The sequence below is a fragment of the Lathyrus oleraceus genome, chromosome 5 (assembly GCF_024323335.1).
Source record: "Lathyrus oleraceus cultivar Zhongwan6 chromosome 5, CAAS_Psat_ZW6_1.0, whole genome shotgun sequence".
NCBI classification, from domain to species: Eukaryota; Viridiplantae; Streptophyta; class Magnoliopsida; order Fabales; family Fabaceae; genus Lathyrus; species Lathyrus oleraceus.
The window spans coordinates 406,660,182-406,666,764 of NC_066583.1; the positions used below are offsets into that span (position 1 = coordinate 406,660,182).

At 39.0% G+C, this 6,583-nt stretch overlaps 1 non-coding gene across 1 annotated transcript; it reads left to right on the top strand.

The window, feature by feature from the left end:
- The first annotated feature begins 3,403 nt into the window (after positions 1–3,403).
- Positions 3,404–3,510, top strand: LOC127089705 (small nucleolar RNA R71). The gene has a single exon (XR_007791263.1). It is a non-coding gene; the product is annotated as a small nucleolar RNA R71 (small nucleolar RNA).
- The last annotated feature ends 3,073 nt before the right edge of the window (positions 3,511–6,583 follow it).

Here is a 6,583-nt window from a genome sequence, read left to right on the forward strand (position 1 = left end):
AATTTGTTCAGGCTTATTCCCTCGAATCGTGATAAGTGGTTTGCTACTACGTTTTCAGTACCCTTCTTATCTTTTATCTCTAAGTCAAATTCTTGTAAGAGTAGGATCCATATTAAGAGTCTTGGTTTGGCATCCTTCTTACTTAGAAAATATCTAATAGTAGCATGATCAGTATAGATGATGATTTTCACACCTACTAAGTAGGAATGGAATTTGTCTAAAGCGAACACAACAGCTAGAAGTGCCTTTTCAGTGGTGGCGTACTTCATTTGGGCAATATCTAATGTTCTACTTGCATAGTAGATAAGATGAAGTTTTTTATCCTTTCTTTGTCCTAGCACTGCGCCTACGGCATACTCACTCGCATCACACATGATTTCGAATGGTAATCTCCAATCAGGTGGTTGCATGATAGGTACGGTGATTAAAGATGTTTTTAATTGTTCAAACACTGTTAGACATTTCTCATCAAAAATAAATCCAGCGTCTTTCATTAATAAACCAGTAAGTGGTTTGGTAATTTTCGAGAAATCTTTGATAAAGCGTCGGTAGAAACCGGCGTGTCCTAAAAAGCTTCGTATTTCTCGTACGGTTTTCGGAGGTTGAAGATTCTCTATGATTTCGATCTTAGCTTTGTCTACTTCAATTCCTTTATTAGATACTACGTGTCCTAACACGATTACTTGTTGGACCATAAAATGGTATTTCTCCTAGTTCAAGATGAGATTCACCTTTATGCATTTTTCAAGTACCATTTCAAGGTTTGATAGACATCCTTCGAAGCGCTGCCCACAAACAGAAAAATCGTCCATAAAGACTTCCATAATGTCCTCTATAAAGTCAGTGAAGATTGACATCATGCATCTTTGGAATGTTGCGGGAGCGTTGCATAGTCCAAATGGCATTCGTCGATAAGAAAATGTACCATAAGGTCATGTGAAGGTTGTTTTCTCTTGGTCGTCGGGATGGATGGGAATTTGAAAGAATCTTGAATAACCGTCTAGATAACAGAAGTGGGAATGTTTAGCCAATAGTTCAAGCATTTGATCAATGAAAGGTAGAGGAAAATGATCCTTTCGAGTGGCTTTGTTTAGTTTCCTACAATCGATGCACATTCTACTTCCGATCACGACTCATTGTGCTATAGATTTGCCTTTTTCGTTCTTAACTACTGTAACAGCCCCTTTCTTGGGTACTACATGAAGGAGGCTAACTCATTGACTATCGGAGATCGGGTATATGATTCCTGCATCTAATAACTTCTTTACTTCATCCTTGACTACAGTACTTAAGATTGGATTGATCCTTCTCTGGTGTTCTCTAGAGGTTTTACAATCTTCCTCTAGGATAATTCGATGCATACAGATAGACGGACTTATTCCTTTTAGGTCAGCGATGAGGTAGCCTAACGCAGTTGGATATTTTCTTAAGACATCTAGTAACTTTTCAGTTTCCATCTTTCCTAAGTCAGCATTGACTATTACTGGTCTTTTAAGTTCAGTGTCTAGGAATTCGTATCTTCGGTTCTTTGGTAGTGTTTTTAATTCTAAGTCTGGTTTCTTTGGGCATGGCATGTGATTGGGTGTAAGTGCTAAGCATTCGCTTAGACTATCATTTTGGTATCGTTCACGCCAATTATCATCTTCAGATATTGGAGGGATTTGGATTTTCATTATATCAGAATATGTGGTTTCTTGCATCTCCATCTCTCTTACGCACTCGTCTATGACATCAAGTAGATAACATGTATCGTCTATAGCTAGCGCTTGTAAGAATTGTGTCAAGATGAATTCAACCTCTTCTTCTCCAACTTCGAATGTTAGCTTACCTCTTTTCACGTCTATTATGGCTTCGGCGGTAGCTAAGAATGACCTTCCTAATATAATAGGTGTATTGGCATCTTCTTTGATGTCCATGATTATGAAGTCTGTAGGAATGTAGAATTATCCTACACGTACTGGGACATTCTCTAGTATACCAATAGGATATTTGATTGAGCTGTCAACTAGTTGAACAAACATCTTGGTTGGTCTTAGTTCTCCCATGTTGAGCCTTTTACAAATGGTTAAGGCCATTACACTAATGTTGGCTCCTAAGCCGCATAGATATTTATCTATGAAGAACTTTCCATTGACACAGGGTATGGAGATATTACCTGGGTCTTTTAGTTTGGGAGGCATGTTATTTAGGATTATTGCGCTACACTCAGCAGTAAGTGTAACTGTTTCGTTATCCTCGATCTTTTTCTTATTGGATAAGATCTCTTTAAGAAATTTGGCATATGAGGGCATTTGTGTGATGGCTTCTGTAAAGGGAATTGTAATATTCAGTTGCTTCAGAAGTTCAATAAATTTCCTAAATTGCCCTGCAGTTTTTGAATTTGCGAGTCTTTAAGGATACAGAATAGGTGGTTTATAAGGTGGTGGAGGCACATAAGGTTTTTCTTTCTCTTCGGCCTCTTGGGTATTATCTTTCTTCTCCTTTGGTTTACTTACCTTCTCAGTTGTTGTTTTGTCAGGTTTTTGGTACATGGCAGGATTTTGGAGTCTTGGATCTACGGGTCCGTCTAGTTCTTTTCCACTCCTTAATTTATACGGCATTTGCTTGTCCTTTTGGATTAGGTTGTGGCTGTCCAGGAAATATGCCAGTGGGAGCAGCAGTAGATGCTTGTTGTTGAGCCACTTGTGAAATCTGTGTTTCAAGCATTTTGTTGTGGGTGGCTAAGGCATCTACTTTGCTCGCTAATTGTTTAAGTTGCTCACTAGTATGTATGTTTTGGTTCAAAAAGTCTTTGTTTGTTTGAGTTTGGGTAGCTATGAAGCTTTCCATCATTAGTTCAAGGTTGGACTTCCTAGGCATGTTAGGAGCATTATTAGCTGGCTTTTCATACCCAGGCGGAACAGCGGGGTTTTGGCCAAGTGCATACAGGGCGTTGTTATTCTTATACGAAAAGTTAGGATGATTTTTCCAACCTGGGTTGTAGGTATTCGAATAAGGATTTCCTTATGCGTAATTTACTTGATCGGTGGGGACTCCTGCCAATATCTGACATTCTGGTGCAGTGTCTCCAGGAGTTCGACATAACTCATAGTTTGGAGTCACGGCAGCCACGATGGTTGCGGGTGGTATGGTCAAGTTATCTAACTTTTGAATAAGGGCATTTACCTTTACATGAACGTGGTCAAGGCTACTGATTTCGTACATTCCACTCTTTGTTTGGGACTTTTCTACTGGAGTTCTTTCACCTCCCCATTGACAATGGTTTTGGGCCATATTTTGAATGAGTTGATAGGCTTCGTTGTATGGCTTGTCCATAAGTGCACCGCCCGTGGCAGCGTCTACTGTCAGTCTTGTGTTATACAGAAGCCCATTGTAAAATGTGTGAATGATCACCCAGTCTTTGAGACCCTGATGTGAACATATCCTCATCACGTCTTTGTATCTCTCCCATGCATCGTAGAGAGATTCTACATCTTTTTTTCGAAATCCGTTGATTTGAGCTCTCAGCATAACAGTTTTGCTTGGCGGAAAATATCGGGATAAGAAAACATTCTTCAGTTCTTCCCATGTAGTAACTGAGTTGGATGGCAAGGATTGCAACCAAGCCCAAGCTCTGTCTCTTAGAGAGAAGGGAAAGAGGCGTAGTCTTATCGCATCTTGAGATACACCATTCGCCTTCACAGTGTCTGCGTACTGTACAAACTTGGTCAAATGTTCATTAGGGTCGTCCATAGGATTTCTAGCAAATTGATGTTGTTGGACGACTGATAATAATGAGGGTTTTAACTCGAAATCGTTTCGATTGATAGAAGGGGAAACAATGCTGCTGTGAGGTTCTTGTTGGGATGGGGTATCGTAGAACTTAAGAGGACGATTATGTGGTTCCACTGTAGCCATGGTTGGTTTTTCAACTGGTTCAGCAGTAGGAAAGAAGATATTGAGAATCTTGTACCTTCGTTCGTATTCTAGTATTCGGCATCTTAAATATAAGAAACGCTCTAATTTTGCGATTGGTGGTGCAAAGTTTTTGCCTTGTGAGCGAGTACTTGGCATACAATCGGGGAAATAAGGGAAAGGAAATTAGTTTTTACCTTAGTCTATACTGTGCAACGAAAGAATCGCACTATTTGACTAAATCAGGTCCCCGGTAACGGCGCCAAAAACTTGATACGTCTCGTGACTGTGTGTAAAATATAGTATATCGGATACTTGACTGCAAGTGCACAGTCTAGTCATTTTTAAAAGATATCGAACCCACAGGGACAGATGGTCAAACTAATGCTGTCGAAGTTACTATGTTTAGCTAAGGAAATGATTTTTAGAGGTTTGGTTGAACAAAAATATTAATAGAGGTTTGGTTGAGTGAGAAATCCACGGGAAAGTGGGCTGAGGAACGAGAAATATGGGCGTGTGGATCAGTTCTGTTGACAAATTCAATACGCTTCTTTTGGCCTTGTGACGATCGTGGTGGGCCCGTGACGGTCGTGACACCCAGGTCGTGACAGGGTTTATGACGGTCGTCACATGCAGATGCTTTGTATTTTCTGCCTTTCTGCTGTTTTCTCTTCTGTTTCTTCTTCTTTTCCTTCCTTTCCTATACTTTGCTCATTTAAACATGGGAATTGAAATACCTGCAAAAATAACTCGAACACTTGCAGAATAATCAGAATATAAATGAAAGTGGTACGATTTTTGAGTTAAATCAAGGCAAATATACGATGTATTTTCGCGTTATCACGCATCAAAACATTCATCACAGAAAAATAAATTTCGAGGAAACTAAGGTCTTGTTTGCAAATATTTTCATACCATGGATTATGGACGAAGGAACACTAAGAAGTATAGTTTCAGATGTCCTTAGTTGAAAGAGCTAAGGAAGTTGTCATCCTTTGTATTAGATCCCTTGGACTTTTAGCTACGTCATGGGAAGCTTTTGTCTGTATTATCTACTGATGTAGTTGAAGGACTTCAGACTCTTTTGGTTCAGTTTTATGACCCTCTTTATCGGTACTTCACTTTTCCCAACTATTAGCTTGTTCCCATGTTGGAGAACTGTGCCCATATCTTGAGTGTACCCGTATCCAACAAGGTACCTTTCAGTAGATTGGAGGAGATCCCGAGATCTCATGTCATAGTTGAAGTTCTTCGTTTGAAGAAATCTGAGATTGATGCTCATTTGGTGAAGAAAGGAGGGATTCTTGGGTTGACTTATGAGTTTCTCATTGATAGAGCTATTGTTTTTTCTCAAGCCAGTAGCATGGATGCTTTTGAATCCATCTTTGTTTTTCTCATCTATGGTTTAGCTTTGTTCCCTAACATTGATAGTTTTGTTGATGTTAATGCCCTTAGAATCTTCTTGATTGGGAATCCTATTCCAACTTTGTTGGGTGGCATGTATTTCTCTTTGCATTTGAGCAATTCTAAAGGTCGTGGGACTATTGTGTGTTGTGTTCCACTTTTGTACAAGTGGTTTATTTCGAACTTGCCTCAGACGCCTGCTTTCTTGGATAACCGACAATGTCTACGTTGGTCTCAGAGACTTATATCTCTCAATAATGATGATATTGTTTGGTATGATTCTACATTGGGTAGCTTGGACATTATTGATAGTTGTGGTGAGTTCTCTAACGTGCCTTTAATTGGTACACAGGGAGGAATCAACTACAACCATGCATTGGCCCATCATCAACTTGGGTTCCCCTTGAGAGATAAGCCTAATAACATTCAGTTAGAGGGTTTATTCTACCAGGAGGGTAAAGATCCCCAACTTTTGAAGAGTAGAATGCTACGTGCTTTGCACAATGTGCATAGGAAAAGAAGATCTAAACTTGGTCCATGCAACTGTGTAAGCTTTAGAAGGAATTGATCATGGTATTTGGAAGGTTGTATGAAATTTTGAGACTTCTGCATACATCAAGGTTAATAATTAATTGTTGAGAACCTAATGCTTATAAAAATTAAATTGCATATTGTACCTTGGTCTATGATCCAATTCCATTGAAATCCAAAAATTATGCAAACTTGATACTTTGATTCCAATATTTTTCTTCTTTGATCTTTTTTCTAAGATAGCCTTTTGTCTTCATCAAAACCATGTTATGATTGATGTTGAACATCTTTTTCACACCAACATCAAAGGCATAAGAACTTTTATTGATCATGTTGGATTTTAGAAGGTTCACCAAGGACTTTTTAAAAATTACAAAACCTTTGTGCCAACTACTGCAGCATGACATGCCACATGTCTTCCGTGAAGAATGTGAGCATGGTTTCAAAACCTTGAAGAAGGCATTGTTTTCTGCACCAATTATTAAGGCACCTGACTGGACAAAGCCCTTTGAACTAATGTGGGATTCAAGTGGATTTTCTAATGGATCTGTTATGGGTCAAAGGCATGATAACGTGTTACACACAATATGCTAGCAAGACATTAATAAAGGCTCGTATCAACACCACCACCATAAAAAAGAAACTATTAGCTGTTGTGGTTTCTTTCGACAAGTTTAAATCCTACTTGGTGGGAACCAATGTGGTAGTATACATGGATCATGCAAGAATAAAATACCTTATTTCCTAGAAAGAT